Source organism: Galleria mellonella, unplaced genomic scaffold (assembly GCF_026898425.1).
Source record: "Galleria mellonella isolate WM207_F2 unplaced genomic scaffold, CSIRO_AGI_GalMel_v1 utg182, whole genome shotgun sequence".
In the NCBI taxonomy this organism is placed as follows: domain Eukaryota; kingdom Metazoa; phylum Arthropoda; class Insecta; order Lepidoptera; family Pyralidae; genus Galleria; species Galleria mellonella.
Window position 1 is genome coordinate 1,058,399 of NW_026442023.1, and position 20,519 is coordinate 1,078,917.

Consider the following 20,519-nt stretch of genomic DNA (forward strand, 5'->3'; position numbering starts at 1 on the left):
ATCTTGGTTGATCCTTATTCTTTATGAATTCGAAACTCTGAGCCAACTAACCTGCTTTCAACATCACCTCTCATCTTTCACTGGTGCCCTGCCCGCGTAAACCGATAGTGCGACATAAAAAAAGAACTCTTAATATATAATCTGAAATATGCCAATGCCTCCAATAATATATAAAGAAATAAATAAAATATAAAAAATAATGTAATGAACGTTTATCTAGCAACATAAAAATACGTGTACCACGGTTCGACGTAAACATGAGTTGGCTCACATCGATCAATGATTGCATGTGATAGGCTACTCCGATGGAAGTATATCCGGAACCGAATGTATGGTGTGTGGTCTCACGGGAATAGGGTCGCCATGCTAAAATTTTTTTAAATTTAGAATATTAATGTTGAAAACCAAAACCAAAACATAGGAAAAATAAAACCAAACGAAACGCATTGTACAAATAGTTAATAGAATGGTACAGACAGAATTAAAATAGGATAAATCGAATTTAAGTAACAATAATGAGATTTTGTTTTTCTAAAAACAAGTTAAGTTGTTTTTTTTAATGGGTGATAATGGAATGGTAACCCCGCCTACGCTATCAGAATACGCTGGCGGGGCACCAGTGAAGGATGATAGGTGAGGATTAAGCAGGTCAGTTAGCCCATCGTGACGAATTCAACAAGAATTGTACACGATGGTTTCCAGGGGGAACCACGTGGAGGTTGACCTAATAGGGCATATTGCTAGCAATGGGGCTGTCAAACTCCATTGCTAACAATCCCTTTCCCCCCAAACAAGTTAAGTTAAAATACGTAAGAATAGAAACGATTAAATGAATAACTTAATTATAATGTATTTTGTATTTTATGTATGGTTAAAATAAAAGACTATTCTAGAGTGTTTTAAAAATCCAAGATACTGCTTAAAAATTATCTAGAATATCCAAAAAGCTAGATCTGTGAAAATGTACAAGAAAAACAGGACGTATGGTAACCCTAATACGGGGGTACAATATCGGTGACACTCGCTGCGATCACGTTTCAAAACAAACAAAGTAAATGTGATTATTGATTTCGAAATGTAACTTACTTGCTTAGCGTCGCGGCCTACTGGTTTACTTCCTCAATTTGTTACTTATTTCTTTAGAATTTTTTCATTATACATACATACAGAGAGATGTACACACACTCACACAGACACACATGTACACTTACATGCGCGTGCAAATACACACGCACAAACGAACACATACAATCACACACACAATATGCACACGCAGACAAGCACAAACAACGTACACACTTTTTTTGACGTCTATTTGTTGACTTCTTATATATTTATACATAATTAAGTACACTCTCTGTAAATTATTCCAGTGTAATTTTATTTTGTCAGTGACCAAAAATTAAAAAAAAATATATTTACAACTTATATATAAAAATGTATAATACAAAAGCTAACAAAAAACCTAATTGGAATAAAAAATAAAATTTCGGCCAAGTAGGAATTTTATTTTTTACATTATCCATTCACACTTCTTGCTCTCAATAGTAGCGGCGACAATGGGAAATAGTCTGAAATAAAATTGAATTAGCTAATCAAAGCGCCCGTCGCTCCCTTCATTACACTCGCTTGCCTCCTATTCATAATTTTCTTAGAAATTATCATAATTTTCCCAAGAATGTTCAATATTATAATAATATTACTGGAAACGAGCAAATATATTTCGGCCACTAATACGATTAGTGGTAAATATAAAACTATTTTTTCAGTCATTTTCACGTGAGCGGATTTTAAGTAAGGATAATTCGGCACAAATCTAAAAATAGACACAAATAATAAAATAACTTAGGAAACCACTTATCTATGTCATAACCCCCCCCCCCCCCCCCCCCGTCCTGGTGGGTGCAGTAAATGGCAATGGGCTGGTCACACAATTCGAAGGACAGACGACTGGTGGCTCAGGACTGTTCCTTAGGAGGGAAAGGGATTGTTAGTAACGGCGTCGAATAAACCCATTGCTAGCAAAACACCCTATCAGGTCGACCTCCACGCGATTCCCATTGGAAACCATCGTGGTTAAATCTAGTGGAATTCGTCACGATGTGCTAACTGACCTGCTTTTATCGTCACCTATCATCCCTCACTGTTGTCCCGCCAGTGTATACCGATGGCGCAGGCGGGGTTACCATTTCATTATCACCCATTAAAAAAAAAGACTGTTCCTTATGACAGTCTATGAGGGAGACCTAGGTTCAGCAGTGAACAGATAATGGCTGAGATGATGATGATGAAAATGATGTATAGGTGAATTCAAAGTGGATAGGTATCGTCTCTCCTGTACGTAATTCATCTATAATCCATACTCTCACTATAGTCGAGTAAAAACGTGTAAGATTCTACAAACACCACGTGTCTTATCAACTCGATCGAGTACCTATTCGGCCATACATTATTTTCTATCTCCCCATTTTTAGAACGGAGCACTGAGCAGAATGTAAGATTTAAACTGTGTCCTAAAACATAGGTGTACTTTAAATCGTTCATAAAATAATCAACCTTATAGCGAATAAGTTACGGTGCAAAATTTACCTCAGCACAATTTTCACTTATGCTTCTCTGTGTTGCCACTTGCATGACAAAATTGTAATTACATTCTTATTCAGTCTTACCTACTAGCGCGTCAGGTACCAAATCAATCAATAACAGAATTTAACGATAATGACACAGGTGTTTGGTCAAAAATTCACAAAGTGTCAACTGCGCACGCTGTTGCAACTCTAAATGTCACAATATTACTAATCACATAAAAATTTCGTAAGAAATAATATCGTACAGTACAAGTAAAAGGAAAAATCAGAAAACCATAAAGTTGTAGTTTTTGGGCAAATTTTTTTTTACAATTTGTACTGAACAAGCTCGACTCGTGGTTGGACCTTTTTTTTATCAATCCACGCATTCAAAGTGTGACTATCGGATAGAAATAGAGATAGATAAAAGAATAGAAGGACAAAATACTATTATTATTACAAACAAATAAACATCATTTAAAATTCAAAACAATTTCAGAAGTAAATAAAATGCATATATGTTTATAATATGACATTACTAAAAGCTTTAAAGGGTTTAACACGCGTATAACAAAAAAAAAAAAAATAAAGCATGTAACAGCGTGGGTGAATGTCAGAAACGCCATACACCCTTTGTTATACGCCAATATGTTCTATTTTTGTTCATATCCATTAGCGAATGGCGCCGGTTACCATTTTACATAGACAGACCCTCAGTTTGCATTCTAGGCCGGACTCGCACTATAATGCCGATTCGTTCCCGGTCCGTTCTCGATCTGGTACACTCACAAGCTTGAGCGTGAATGGAACGAAACAAATCCCTAGACAAATTACAAAGGAATTTACTATTCTATCCGTCGCTATCTCATTCTATCACACTGAGTCCCCAGCGATAACGATCCTATTGTTTTTGCTAGCGAGTCAGTATGATAGAATAAGACAGCGGCACGCTCTATCTTGTTCTTTCTCATGTGAACGATGTTCAAAACGATTCTATCGATAGATTCGTTTATGCCTTGTCTAGAACGGATAGACTGGACTCTAGCATGAATACACAAATTGTTTCTTAAGTAATAATATTTTACCAATTCGAAACCGGACCGAGAACAAATCGAGACCGGCGTTATAGTATGAATCTGGCCTTATAGTAAATATAAAATATCAGTTGACTGATCATTTTTGTGCTGTTCTTTTATATTTTATTTCATTTTTATTACTTTATTGAAATAACATAAACCTAATCTACATATAATCTAGTATGGAAACGATTGCCTATAAAAGCACCCTGATAACATTTTACACAATCAGATATGAAACGAACACAAAAGTAATCTATATATGTTTTGCAAAAATCATTATTAAAACCGGTTCACAATTAACAAAAAAATATAATTAATATATGAAAATCATATTCCAATAAATTATTGAGTGATTGAAAAATTTCGCAGTCTTTACAAAGACCTCTTACTAGGTACGAGTACCGCTTCAATTATTTGAAATCGCTCCCAAATTATTGTTTTCATATTTTAATAATTATTCTATATAAATTGTAATTATGTAGTAAATTGCCGAATGTCTAATCTTTACTTAATATTATTAAATTAAAAGAAAGTTTGTTTGTCACTCAAACATTATAAGCGTCTTAAAGGCTTAATCACTATGAAATTTAAATATACGTACTACACGTATATGGGATGGAGAAAGGCATTAGGTTTTTTTTTTTTACTTTGATCAGTGAATATATCCCAGTCAGGCAGACAAAGTCGCGGATAAAAGCTAGTCATACAAAATGTAGGCGAATAAAAATCTCCAGGCTTTTATTCCATCTATCTTCACGTCAAGTAACTTGTGATCCCTCCTCGTATCAGAATTCGCTTAAAATTATGCCAAGTAAGAAAAACGGAGCATATATACGAATAGCTATTAAGGGTTAAAAACGACTCAATATAGGGAGCATGGGAAATTCTAATATGTTTGTCGTTTTATAATTCATATTTCTTCTCAAAAATGTTCAAAATTACTTATAAAACATTACAATAAAATGTTAATAATTTAAATATCATTCTGCAGAGTTCCAAATTACCGGAACGATTGTGACAGAAGGGCAGAAACCTCTTGACTTACGTACTTATATAGTTATATAAGTATACAGGTAATTTTACTCGACAGTATAAATATACAAACGTAACTATTCCACTTTATAATATAACATTTGAACAGGGCGAAGGGTAAATGGGCAGGGCATCTATCAAAACCGCTATAGCGTGATAGCTCGAGGCGTTTCAAGATATATTACCACGCATTCTTAACATCATCTTGGTTCTCTACAGAAAAAAAAAGCTTATTTCATCGCGATTAGGAAAGTAAATATTGCTACTCTATAAAATACCTCAGGCAGTGTTGCCAGATTGAATATTTTTTTGCAACTTTACATAAAATTGTTTGCCATTTTAGATTACATAAAAAAAGGTTTCTATTGTTAATAAAACAAAATATTCTGTTCTCAAAATTTTTAAGTAATTAGTTCATTAGAATTATTTTGTTTATTTCCGTTACCATTAGTATGCGTGCGGCTGTCAACATTTGAGGATCGACGACTATTATAATTATTAGAAGTTCTATGACCTTCCTTATCCAATAAGTCATCAATTTGACCGTTATTCAGTCTACGTATATGTTACAACACATGTTTCACCTCTAAACTTGGAGAAATTTGGATAATTTCTTTTTTTACTATTTTCGTATTTATAAACCAAAATAAATATTATAAAATAGACTAATGAAGATAGAAAAACAGAAAGTAACAGAAGTAAAACGTAGGGCACGGCCTTTTTTTTCGTTGATTTCATAGTTACATAGCAAAACGTAGTGACAATCGACACATTTAACATTTGGGTAAAAATTAAACTCAGCATCTGGTAACCCTGACTTCGTCGTTACTACCTACGACAAAGTTAGAAATAGTTTGATGCCGTCGAATTATTTGTTAAGTAGATATTTACGACACTGGCTACATCTGAAATATTTACAAGCAAAAATTCCCTCTGCAAAAAAACAGCGACTTTAATCTCGAACACAAACATCATTACTGATAAACGTCAAGATGTTTCGTAGACTCAATAGTTTGAAAGTACAAATACTTTGAACGAATACAATTCAAAATTGAAAACACGAATTTGGAATCTACAAGTAACTTTACCTAATTACTCGTTAAAGATGCCAGATTTATTTGTCCAAAAATTGTTATGGGATAGCTTTCAACATCATCTCAGAAATGACCAATTAATCGCATAACCACAAATACTATACTAGTAGTATAACACAGCAGGAAACTAAATAAAAATTCAGACCAATTAAAAATCTCCTCTTTTTAGATATCACTTTAAACTAACAAAAATTAATTCTTACTAATATATTATAAATGTGAATGTGAGTTTATTACTTTAAAACGCGTTAACGGCTTAACCAATCACTATGAAATATAGTATATTTGAAGGATATAGGTTATTTCTTATCCCGGTCAGCAAACATATACCGGCGCGGACAAAGTCGCAAGTAATATCTAGTCCTCTATAAAGCCGAGATTTTGTGCAAAAGTCGTCTGCATTGCAGCTTATATAGTTGTATTCCGGTTTGAAGAATGAGAAATGGCAGTGAAGTTATAGTTTCTTTTCTTATACATAGGGAGCAAACTGTTATGTGGCTCTCTCTACTGCGACTGATGGTAAGTGACTACCGCCGCCCATGAGCACCCACAACACTGGAGGAGTTACAAATGTACTGCCGGCCTTATAAAACAATGACATCAGAAAGAAGAAACATGGACATCACAGAATAATCGTACATTGTGAAACTTATGGTAGCAATTTCTGAGAAGATATATATTGTATATTTAAACATCAAACGCACAGCCAAATATATATTCTATATTACATTTGAAAAAAAAAGATTCAGCGATTAGTTTAACAACTTGGTAGAAAGGGTGGACTTATCACTAAAACAGATCTCTTCCAGCTCAAAGCATGACTATCAGATAAAAAGAGAGATAGATATAAGAATAGAAGGACAAACTACTATTTTTATAACAAACAAATAATCATCATGTAAAATTCAAAGCATTTTCATTCGTCATCAATTTTACGTGGATTTCAAAGTATATATGTACAAATACTAAAAACACTTAAGAGGTTGGTACCATTTTATTTAAAAAATGCGCAAAATCATTTCAAAAAAATCTAGACTCGCATCCTGGTTCCATGCCATCATCATAATCTTTGCAGCGAGCAAACATAAATATAGGCATATTTAAAGAGGGAAGGGGTGAATCGTTCCAATACCAGAATTGTCTGGTGTCCTCCCTAGGATCCGAACGAAGCTTCACAAAGAATGTCTGAGAGTACATATAACGCTTAACCCTTTGAGTGCCGACGAGCGCCATCGCACTCGTGCACATTGCAACTAAAAGTGCCATGAGCGTCATAGCGCTCGTGAAATCAGTCGCTGTTTAGCTTGCTGTAAAAAAATATTAAAATTGGATAATTTTTGGAGGAGATACAGTTTTTTTAGAGACAAGGGTAAATGACATCGACACGACAAAGATTTCTTTGGCATTTTTAAGTAGATATGAGTAAAAATCAGTGGCACTAAAAGGGTTAAAGGGCCATCCTGGAAAATAACTTAGATATGCCAATGAACATAGGTCACGAACAAATGCTAAGCCAGCTTCCGTGTTACTATGGTGCCAATTCTTTTTCTAAGTATTATACACCTTCGCATTCTCCTAATTTTATCGCAAACGACATCAAAACATTCCCTTCCAATATTTATACAGTAATGAATAATAAATGTCGATAAACTTAACCAAACCAACACATAATATTTTTTTCTTATCATAAAACATTTTCGACATGTACATAGATAACGAAACATTAATAAATTATAAGTATAAGAAGTCGATTACATTATCGAAGTCATGAGAAGATCCTGTTTATCTTGCGTAGTAGGGGAGCTAGAAAATTCGCGCCTGAATATATTCATGGTCTGGAAAAGATCTTGTAAACACATCAACAGTCTGCCTTCTTGAGAGCTTTACAGATACGTTTTCTCGCGGTATCAGCACTATATCGCTGTTTGCAATACGGCACATTTGTTTTACGACGCTCTATAAATCCAATTTAACCAGTTTTTTGTCTGCGGCTTCTTTTATAAACAATATAGAGGACAAATTCGAAACTGATGGGACACGATGATAGGTATATATTTATAACAGACGACTAAAGAGAAATATTCAAATATACCACTATATTTTTATGAACGTTCGATAGAATTATGGGAACGAGTTTCGACTGTAAATTTGATTTCACTAATTTACCTTGAACCAAATTAGAATTATTGCTTTTTTTTTAAATCTACCTGCTTTAATAAACATTCTAATTTGCTTTTTTTGTGGCTAGCAAGCTTCGGCCCACTTGAGTGGTAACCATCGCCTATAGATATGAATAGTACCATGAACATAACAGAGTATATCGCTCAGGATACCCCTCATGGGTGTTATGCCTTTGTACCCAATAGTCCTTTAATTATTAGAGTATAACATCATGTTACTTATATTTGTGTGTGTAATTATAATAATATTTAGAATATAAATGACTACAAAGTAAGGAGACATAACATACAATTCTTCAAGAATGACAACTTGGGGTACCATACGACTAGCGGCACAGTATACTCTCTGATATCTAATACTTTATTTCATATCTATATCGTCACAATCGTAAAATTTTATTACTTACCTTTAAAAGTATCTTACGAGCCTATCTTACACGAATTAGTAAACTTTGTGTCCATATTTTAAAGTATTCTCAATTATTTATTTTATTTATAGAAGCCTGTGAGAAATATCACCAATATAACAGAACCCAAAAATAATAAGCTTATTAATAAACTTTAATTCATGGAAGCAATGTTTTGATATGATCATCACAAAAAAATAGGTTAGTAATATTTTCTACATTTAGTCAATTTCTATATTTCAGTCTTATGTTTAAGACGAAAAACTCAACCCAGATTCTCAGCCCAAGTTAAGTTGGCCTGTGTACGAGTATATCCTTTAGGGGATAAGTCTTTAAGGGATCTTTTCGTTTTCTGAATTTTATGCATTACGCGTATGCGGGGATAAAAATAAATTGAAAAAATGCCCTTTAAACCAATAGGTAATTTAACATCAATTTCTGCAGGATCGAAGTGCTTCCGACAGATTCAACATACAAAAACCTTTAAGTACCCTCTCAATCCACGCGCTATTTTCCACTCTCGTCGCCTAATAATAAAGACCACCGTGAATAAGGAAGAGGAAGCGTCATTGTGATATTTTTTAGTAGCCACATTTCTAAAATTATAATAGGATTTGATATTGAAGTGAGTTTTTGTCATAGCTCTTACTTAAGCTACGGCGCTGCTGTTGCATACACATTATCGTTTTACAATATATTAAATAAAATAAACGGTAAGCGATTAAGAAAATGTTTATGCAAATAAAGTCTCGGGTTCAAACTCTGTCGATTAATTTAATAAACAAAGTTTTCTAAATTTACCATGCGGGTCCGTTTACAAAAGTTTGTTTAACCATTGAATATTCTGAATTTGTGTCACCAAATTTTCATTGTAGAATTGTTCATTGAAGACTAAACTATTGGGGTGCAACTGTTTAGTACAGTAGCAATAAAAACAGAAATGGGATATTTCACAGAGCATCAAGTTATCTTTGTTGCAGTCTTCGTTTTATCATAGAGATGTAAACTAAAACTCTCATGATTTAAGTAATTCTATGTGATCTATTAAGGATTTATAGCTTTTCTACTGAGTAGTATAACAAGTAGAAAACAAAATACATTTTTCAGTGTCCTACTTTTATTTCCTATGTATCATCAGACTTTACTATCTTATTCTATTTCATGCATGCGATAACGCTAACGTATCTATCGAGAGATTAGTTTACCACTTATGTAGAGAAGCTGATTCTCGTCTATATAGTCTACGATGCTATATTGGTTATGTTTTACTGATACACAAAATAAAAACTGTATTTTATATGGAAATAGATAAATATATTATTTTATAGGGAAATAGAGAGGACGGAAGAAAGAAGAATTACGAAAGAGATTTATCGAACCAGAATGAGTGGAGATGTCGATAGAGACCGCCTTAGATGGACGTATGTCGACCAAATAGGCGACGTGCTGAAGAAAGGCCAAACGAAAAGTACCTGTAACCGGCGAGCGTGTATGAAAAGATTGTTAAATATGGAAAATGCGAAAGAGGTTTGTTTGAATCGAAGCATTTGGTGTTCCATTGTTTCTGCCTACCCTAATGGGAAACAGGCGTGATAGATATGTATGTATGTAAAGATAGATAGATACACTTCAGTGGCATCTCTAATACAATTACTATTCTTCAATACTCAAGTGAGTACAAAACGGTTTTTATATGAAAACGTCATTATATACCTACAGCTCTAACAAAAAATATTTGTCCGCAAAATTATGTCGCATATTAGCTTAATGTTATTTTCCTGTTTTGTACATAATTAATATTGACTTAGCATTGTTATTAAGCATGTAAATTTTATCTAATTGTTTTGCGTTAGTAATTTATACAAGGATTCATTTAAAGGAACATGGTCATTTAAATGAACTATTATAACTTACCTGAATTATCTGAACCTATCAACTGACAGTATACGAGTAGACCCGATGTAATGCTGTCATGCAAAAGCATTTCTGAGGCAGGAGATTTTTCTTTTACCCACTCATTGTCCTGATTGAAACGTCGAGATAATTTAAGTAACTTATCATAGTTTAACTAAATAATCACATTAATTACCATCTTTAAAATATAAAACATGCAGCTCGAAAGTTTAAATCGTAATGATTAACATATTTTGCTCACGATTGTAGGTAGTAGTACTATAGACATGAGCACCATGAACATAACAGAGTATACTGTTTCGCTCATGATACCCCCCATGCGTTGCCATTCCTGAGAATTCGGGTGTTATTCCTCTGTATCCTGTAAATTCACTGCCATATTCCACCCATCAAACCGAAATACAGAATGATCAAATAACACGATGATTTAGTAATTAAAAAATCCACATTGACTTATAAAATGTCTGTAATAGCCAGACCATGTGACCACTAAGTATTACAGAGTACAATACTTTTACACTAATTACCTGGTTCCCCAAAATAAGATAAGCTATCTTAAAATAAATTAATCAAAGAACTTCTGAAAGCACAATCCAGAACATCCAGCCAGAAACAATTCATAAAAGTTATGAAAGTTAGGCGGTTATGTTCTAAATTAGACAGACAAAAAATTGAATCCGGGATCGACTTACCGACTTACTATTTTACGCAAAGCAGTGTATCTATTACTGTGCCACGGAAATTGTTACAGTTAACAACATTATCATTCCCGTAACGCAACATTCTGCTTTTAATTATATACATAGTTACATTCTTAGAAACAAAATATGTACTATTTACAAAGAGAACACCTACAGATTATGTAACTGTGCAGATAAAAAAATCACTAAAAGCGTCGGCACATATTTTAAATGACAAGTACCAACATTTCCACGTTTTTATTTCTTCTTCAAATGTCTCCATAAAATGCAAAAGATGGGCCTTTACGAGAACTGGTTTCTTTTTGTCAGTCCCCCTATATTTTGCCTCTACACGTAATAAGACGATGTTATTTAAAATACTTCACTCAATGTAAGAAATATACTTCGAGGTAATGACAATAATGTTGGGAAATTGCCTGGAGCGTCTGCTTTAGAGCGATTGCTAAATTAAACCATGTACTTACAGCGACCCTGGTATGACTTCGCCCAGGTAGGTAGATATATTATATTACTTCATATTATATACCACTATTTATTATACTATAGCAATATCCCGCGATATTGTTCACGTGATGTTTATTTTACCATGCCACGTAAACATAAACTTGACTACGTAAATTTAGATAAAACATGTCGTATTTGTTAAACCAGGATAAAGTCAACTGTATATAAAATGCCATGCAAATCCGTACAGCCATTTAAACTAGATTGATTAACAAACATCCAAAGTTCCAAACAACTTCAGAAGTTTCCTCATCTGTACATCTGTAATACGTATTAGTAGGAAGTCGGATAAAAGCCTCTGTGCATATTTAATGACGCAATTTCCACTTAACAAATGAGTTAAAATAACAAAAGTCATCATCATTTCAGCATTCCATTATCACTTGCTGACCGTAGACCTCACATACTATCACAATAAAAGGCCCGAAGTCGCTTATATACACTGACTAACACACGAACTATTTTGGGCAAGAGACGCCTTTTCCAAAATGAACTGATATCACAGACCCCCATAGCCAAATTACTTTAAAAATTCTTCCTTTAGTTTGTTTTTTATTGATACAAAATACTTACCAATTTAAAAACTTTGCAGTAAAGTGAGTAAACTTGACATAATTTTCCCGTTAAATTTTAACAAAATAAATGGATATAAAATTCAATAAACATCAAGTATAATTAATAATTACAACAAGTTAGTAAACGTAACACAACTTATACAGTATCTTTCAAATAAAAACTTGTATTAATTAATAGGGGTCGATTTTTAGATCTCGTCGACCTCCAAAATCAGTTTTCGTTTATGTCGACCCCTGGGAAACCGATTTCGACCCCAAGGGGTCGATGTCAACCACTTTGGGAATCTCTGAGGGCCTATCATGAAATGTTTTCCGAAATTTCGGATCCGAACGAAACACAAATTTGATGTTAAAATTACATGATACGTGCCGTTTAAAAATATTTCAAATGCTAAAGTATCGTTCCTTTTTACTTTTATGATAGGATTTATGACAAATGAAATGTTAGGCTCCATTTATAGGGTCGATTTCGGTACGAACAAAAACACGAAATTAAGCCCGAAAATTCGGAATTTTATTTCATGGTAGACCCCCAGGTCATACCATTTCTACAACATACAGATCATCGTTCCATTCAAAGAAGGATTGCCTTTTGAGAATATTTTGCTGTATCGTTTGTTAATTCATGCGTATAGTCGCCTCATAACTATTAGGATATTCAACACTATTCTTATAGCTGTAGAATCTTGGAGAATATTGATATTCTCCAGGATTCTATATAATGATTATTACATCATCAAGAGAGCGACGGTGAACATTATATTTATATTGATGTACACCAGAGGAGAAACAACTCTCCTAAAACAAAACTTCATAATCTACAAACGTTAAATTTTGTAACATATTGTAATTACAATCTTTTGTATAGTTAGTAACTTAGAAAGGCAAACAAGGCTGAACAAAACGGCTTTCATAACACAGTTTCGAATGATGGAAAGTTTTCCAGATGGCTCTGCTATAATTTCGTTGGTTATCATTTGTCGCCTATATGTATATACTATAATTTACAGAGCAGATAATAATTTAATTTTAATTATTATATAAATTATTATTATATTATAGATTAATTAATAAAATATTAATTTAAATCATTTTATTATAAATTTTTGGTCGTCAGGTATACACTACTGAAATACTGTCTTAACAATAGCATTACTAATTGTCATTAATCTTACGTCCACATCTTGCCTTACATTTACGTAAAATAGCAAAAAATTGTTAACAATGTTCTCTGCGAACATGCCAGACGCCCTAAATCGCCGTGGCTAGTTGAAACACCAATCAGTTTTGTTTATTTATTAAAAATGTATCTATTTTCTTCTAAATTTATCATCTGTTATCTGTCATGTTTATATTTGTCGGCAAACATATACACGTGTAAGAAAATATGCATTGTACTGTCTAATATGTCGCAGGATTCGCATAGTGAACGCTGAGTGACTACAGAGTGCCACTGATGATCAAAATGCTATAATTTATTACATCATCCATCAATTAAAGAATCCAATTGTGGTCCGATAAATCATGTTCTTTTTAAAATTAACGGTGCCCTATCAAGTTCAGTTTTCATGTCTCAAGTAAATACGCTATAAATAGAATGATGAATTTTAATAAGGATCGATACAAGGAAAGAAAGACTCAAAAAAGTAAATAATGGTTAAGATAATATTAATATTTGATCTAAGGTCACCATATTAGAATTATGGCAAATGGAATGACAGAACTGTGATGACACCAGTATTACAAACCATCTGAATAATAGTTATTATGTATGTACAGACTCCAAATAATCGAAAAAACACTTGAACAATATTCGTGGTATGTAGGTACATTAAGAATTAATAAAAAAAACCTAAGGAACATAAATGAATTGACTGGGTACAGAGGAATAACACCTGAGTCCTCCGGAATGGCAACGCATGGGAGGTATCATGGGCGAAACAGTATACTCTGTTATGTCCATGGTACTGCTCATGTCTATAGGCGACGGTTACCACTTTCCATCAGGTGGGCCGTCAGCTTGTTTGCCATTCTAAGTTGTATAAAAAAAAAAGCTTCTTTTATTAGTGTGTATACTTTTATTTTTAATGATATCCCTACACGTTAATACGTCGTTCCCATAAACATATATTGAATATGTATATTGTATACTGATTGAGCAATTTTACAAAATAATCCTGTATGATTAGATATGTTCTTAGCACTGCAGACGCGAAAGTCTGCAATAGCACCTACTATTGTAAATTCTCTAAGGTCATTCATAGCAACTCTACCGGCGCAATCAAATTAGCCGATGTGCTTACTGGAAGCTCAGACATGTGGTTAATAGGTAAAAACACACCTACAAAAACAAGTATGGTAGCATTCCTTGTAGAAATACTGTCGGATTCAAATGAAGTGAGTATTTAAAGTATTATAGAAATATCTATTAAGAAGAGAAATTTTTCACATTACTTATTTATAATAAAAAATCTCCAAAAAACATGTAACAATTACGTAAATATTAATCTTAGGTCTATTATATGTTGTTCCACATTCTTTTAAGACTAAAAATCTTACTTTAACTGAAGAAGGAGGCGTTCATATACATTTTGGCTTTTTATGAATAATAGGAGAAAGATTATATCTAAGGCCGATTTTTAAAGGTATTAATGAAATGTCAAACGCTCTTAAGGGGCAGGCCTATGATCAACAGTGTTTCACTGTTAGTATAGGATATATATATAAAGGTGATGGATGGATGGTAGGTGAGGATGATCAGACAGGTCAGTTAGCCCATCGTGTTGAATTGACCTGGAATTGAGCACAACAATTTCCAGGGGGGACCGCGAGGAGGTCTACCTGGCAGGGTTTCCTAAGGCCGATTAAGCCGGGGATTGTTAGTAATGGAGATTAAGGGTCCAATTGCTAGCAATATACCCAACCAGGTCGACCTCCACGTGGTCCTCCCTGGAAATCATCGTGCTGAATTCCAGGTGAATTCATCACGATGGACAAACTGACCTATAGTTTCATCCTCACTTATCATCTCTCACTGATGCCCCGCCGGCGTTTGTCGCTAGCGCAGGCGAGGTTACCATTCAATTTTCGCCGATTAAATATATATATTATTATTTCATTCAAAGTTATAGGTACATAGGTAGTTACTGTTTCTTTAGCAAACGACGTAGATTAGTTAAATGTTTATGTCAGTAAAATCAGTTTTCTTTACCTGTCCGTTTTTAGTACAGTCTTGGCGCGTCTTTTATTGAAATACCTAACGGTGAACAAACGTTTTTATATCTTTATTCGTTTATCTATTTAGACTTATATTAAACTACTAATTTTGTTATAAAAACGTCAAGATTGTGTACAAAAGACAAATAAAAAAAAACTGAGTTTATTATCAATAACTACCTAATCGTATCATAAAAAATAACAATCAACTATTTCTTACTAAGTATATTGAAAGATTTCACGCTGTTGTTTTAGTTTCTGTCTTATATTATCAACCTCAAATAAGTAGGTACAATAATATTCATACAATAAATAATACACATTCAAAACATGCAGATAATTGTGTTATTCCCAGAGAATATTTCCGATAAAGTAACCCGCAAGGTGCGCTCGAGTCGAAAGCCGAGGTGCATCGCATTCTTTCAAGAGGGACGAACGGGAGGGAATGGGTTCCATCCTCAGTTATTCTTACCGTTTCCACGTATTCCCACCACAATCCTTTTGTATAACAACTGTATTGCACTGTTAGAGCATATTCTTCACAACACTCTGTCAATAACAATATAAATTCACTTAAAATTGTCCATTTTGGTTTACATCACAAACAAAAAATATCTCAGAGGCGATGCATACGTCCAACGCGTTAGCCTATAAAAGCAAACTGGATTCATTTAGCTAGCTTGTCTGTTTGTGACGCAGTCGGCTATCTCCATCTTCTTCTTACTTATAGTTGAACAATGAATTCGTCTCTGTCGGTCGAAGAAAAGCGCCAATGCACGGGCACAGCGCGGGCGCCGAGTTCTTTCATACGAACAAGAAAAAACAAAAGCTCTTTTGAAACAAGTTACGGGCAATGGGAATGGAACTTTAGGTACCTGTCAAGATATTTTGAGTATGATTTAATATTTTATTTTAATAAAAGTGACAAGGCTCTTATAATGTAACGAGAGATAATCAATAACTAGGAAACTGTAACATATTAAATTTATTTTATAAATTAACCAGCGATTTAATTATAAAACTAGTACTTTGCAATAATATAAAAGGATAGGATTTACTTTCTTTAAATTTAAGATGACCTATATCAAATTTTATCAGATCCGACTTAGCCGTTTTACTACGAAAACCAAAACGGGCAAACATTGTTCATTCTCGTTTTTTTATAGGTAATATTAATTTAGTAGTAAGAATGCAATTATTGATTATTATAAATTCATCTATCTGAATTTATCTCTTTCTCTCTCTCTTCAGTCGTACACTCAAACAGACAGAGAGGTCGTGGTTTTCATGATTATAATGGTTTATCGCTGAGGCTCTTATTCAGTACTGAGAACCTCGCAATGTACTCTATTTCTACAAATTCTTTTTAACTGGATGATTTTGTACGGAACCCTCGTTCCGCAAGTCCAACTCGCACTTGACCGGTTTTTTTAATATAAGTAGGTATACATATCTATTACGTAAATGTCCTTGAAATATAAAATTCGATCTATCATATGAATAACTTACTAAATCGCTTCCAATTAAATTGGAATACCTAATCCCACCAATCCTAAACATGTAAACAATTAAATGAAATCAGCGAAAACCTGATAGATACAACTATTTACCTAAATAAAGGGCAGAAATTAAAGCGTATCTCGTCGAGGCACATTCCTGAGCGATTCAAAATACGAGTAAGTCATATACCAACTCAGTATGTAGATATAACTAAGGTACAAGGCGGCACTTGTAATCGACGGCGTATAATAGACTTGCCTTTAAGTTTTAACAAAACCTGTAATGTAGGGCTCTAAGTAAATTCGAGTATGATCTATACTCGTACATATTAATATTATAAATTCGAAGGTTGTTAGGGCATTTTACATACTGATTCATACGGGCAAAGTCGCGGTAAATCGTTAGTCTTAAACATAGTTTAATAGATTATTTGCTAGTTAAGGCCTGAACGATACTTTAGCGATTAAATGAAATCATATGTGTAGACAAAAGAACCTGGGGTTCTACCATGAAATGGACTACCAAATTTTCGAACTCAATTTCGAGTTTCTGTTCATACTGAAATCGGCCCAGTAAATGGAGCGTAACGTTTCATTCGTCATAAATACTACTATAATAGTCTAAAGGAACGATATTTTAATATTTTAAATATTTTTAAACAGTATGTATTATGTAATTTTAACATCAAATTTGTATTTCGTTCGACCCCGAAATATCGGAAAACATGTAATGGTATAACCCTTAGGTCTGAAACATTAACATCTTTGAGTCCATTATCACAATATGGGCTCTGATAATGAATGAAAATGATTAAAGGACTTCGACTATTCTAACCGCTTGGTATTAGTTACTGTTAGAAATATCTAGCAAGCAACGAGAGCTTTTAAATATGTTTACGAGCCTACGAATTTACAGGTTATTGCTGAAATGATGATTATGATAGAGATTGCTCGCAGTGTCATCATCAGATCAGAGAGAATTATACAATAATCATTGATTACCATCCGCCAATCAACATCTCTAAAATCTCGAAAAATGGAATTTAGACAGCGCAACTTTTACAAGCTAGTTAGTCATACCTAAATACCTATAGACAATCTTAGTTTTGTAGGTTAATAGGTTTTAGTAACTAAAATAGACACCAATTTTATTTTTATTTTGAACTTTTTTCTTATTATTCATTATAGATTTCCAAAAAGAGGACTTTCTTAATTTGCCTATATTTTCAATATATTTATTAGAGTTATTTGTGGAACAAAACCTACTTGTATTTTGTTATTTAAACGTAATTACTAATGTCCTTAAAACAATTGGATTGGTTCAAAATAAAGCACCCTTCGAAGGCATTACAAGGAATGGTGACATAGTAACTCTCTATGTATTCTCTATTATCAATTGCAAACAAAGACAAACTAAATCTGCGTCCGACAAAGAAGGCTTCAGGGCATTACTACATCAGATTAAACTCTATTGTGTTGTGCCTTCCGAGACTCTGGAGAGTGCACCAAACATGCAATTCAAGGAAACTTGTTTATGATAAAGCTACCCATCAACTCTGCATCCGTACGTAAGTACAATGTGCCGTTTATCTTGTATTCCAACGGACTTTAAACGGCCCATCCTACCTGTAATACGATGAGCTTGTACAATGGGACTCGGTACTTGAACTGGTTTCATATGTACTTAGATATATCTTTATGTGTATCTTTCCATTACGTACCATAGGAGTTGTATATATATATATATATATATATATATATATATATATATATCCTAATAAAAGCAATAGAGGAGTCTTAATAAGAGCAAAACAAAAATTTGTAGAATTTTTGTATATTTATCTGCCTGTCTGTTTGATTATAGGTACATGTGGACGGCAAAGGAAATCAGGAATGGAAATTAAAAATCTATGTTAATAAAGGAAGCTTAGAAAACTAGATCCGTGGAGGGGAGCCAAATGGGAACAATAGAAGGAAGTGTCAATTTAAACTAGGAATATAAAACTATAAACATATAACTGGCCACATAACATATAAATACATATGTGGCCAGTACTCCATAGTATGTTTGTTCTGACGTGATACAAAAGCTACTGCAACAAATTAAATATGGTTTTCACATTTGTGTTCCAGAAGATGTAACCTAAAATCTGATATACGTTTTATATTGATACGCTGTCTAGATATACGAGTAGGTACTTACTTTTGAAATCCACGCATACGAGGTTGTGAACAAAAACTAATATCAATAGCAAACTAGTATTAATGAAATTCATTGAAAAAGTGAACAAGTTTTATTAAAATTATCACAAAAAATAATAAAATTTGTAACAAATCTAAACATTTAACCAATTCAAAAACTTTTTTCCCCATTGATTTTCGGTTCTTAGAACTATGCAACCAGCCTATTATCATTTCAGCTTGCTTATGCTTGCGTCACAATATATATTATTAATTTCACTGTTTTCTTATCATTCAAAATTTCATACCAGAACATCTATGCAATCATAACTTGGTTTGGCGTAGGAGTCCCTCAGCATTTTAAACATCCTTTAGTTTTTCATAAAGTTTCTCACATGTAAAACATAAGACAATGATATTATTTTCGAAAATATACCATTATCATGTCATACTCGATTCTGTTTTATATTTAAGTTTTTTACCAGATAAATATCGACTTTGTTTTACGATTCCGTAACGAACTAAATAAGGTACATCATCATCCTGGCTCGATTCTCCGTTGGTTCATGACAAACTTTATTAAATTAAACCTGATCTGAACGTACATTCTGAACGTTCTTAGTACGTTCTTTAGTACTGTTGGAATAGTAACCCCGCCTGCACTAACAGTATACTCTGGCGGGGCACCAGTGAGGGATGATAGGTGAAAATGAAAAGGCAGGTCAGTTAGCCCATCGCGATGAATATGCCTAAAATTCAGTACGATGATATCCAGGGGAGACCACGTGGAGGTCAAGTTGACAGGGTTTATTACTAGCAATAACATTGGTAGAGTCCGCATTACTAACAATCGTTTGAGTCGTTTGCTTGAGTACCTCAAGACCTTACCTTGACTGTAAGAAATCCCTTTATTAGATAAGTCCGCTATTGTATATTAAATTTTTTAATGTGTCCAATGTAAATTATGTACAATAAAGATTTTACAATACAATACTCTTGGACTGGAAAAGATTGTATAAACATTAAACCTTCGCTTTGCCAATGACATTTTTATATGTGATCTAATGAATAAATGGTGTTTCTCAACAAGTAGGTCTTAAGATGAACATGGACAAGAGTAAAATCATGTCTAACGTCCCTGTCACACCTATACCAGTTACGATTGAGAACAAGAGTTGCCGACCGAGACATCGTAAGTTGGGGAAGAAATGGTTCTTGACCCAACCAGGTCGATCTCCTGGCATGGTTAATTCCTGATTCATCGCATACGGATAAACGCCAGCGTATAGAATCAAAAGAAAAAAACTTCCCGAGAGATCACTAGATGGGATGGTCTATATAGTCTCTTTGCATGATAAAATCTGAAACGAGGATATCCGCAAAAAAACCACAATAACTGACATAGCCCGAAGAATAAGCAAGCTGAAATGGCAATGTGCTAGTCACATAGCTCGAAGAACCGACATCTGTTGGGGAAGAAAGGTTCTTGAGTGGCGACCGCATACGGATAAACGCAGTATAGGACGACCCCTCACTAGATGGGATGGTCTTATAGTCTAACCAAAGTGTG

The 20,519-nt window shown here is 33.7% G+C and overlaps 1 protein-coding gene across 2 annotated transcripts in view; it reads right to left on the bottom strand.

Moving 5' to 3' along the window:
- LOC113513763 (interference hedgehog-like) overlaps positions 1–15,948 on the bottom strand; it is a 67,664-nt gene extending 51,716 nt beyond the window's left edge. For both annotated transcript variants that reach the window (XM_052893624.1, XM_052893623.1), the window contains exon 1: positions 15,742–15,948. The gene's annotated coding sequence lies outside the window, so the exon portion shown is untranslated. The remainder of the gene's footprint in view (positions 1–15,741) is intronic.
- Positions 15,949–20,519: the final 4,571 nt, after the last annotated feature.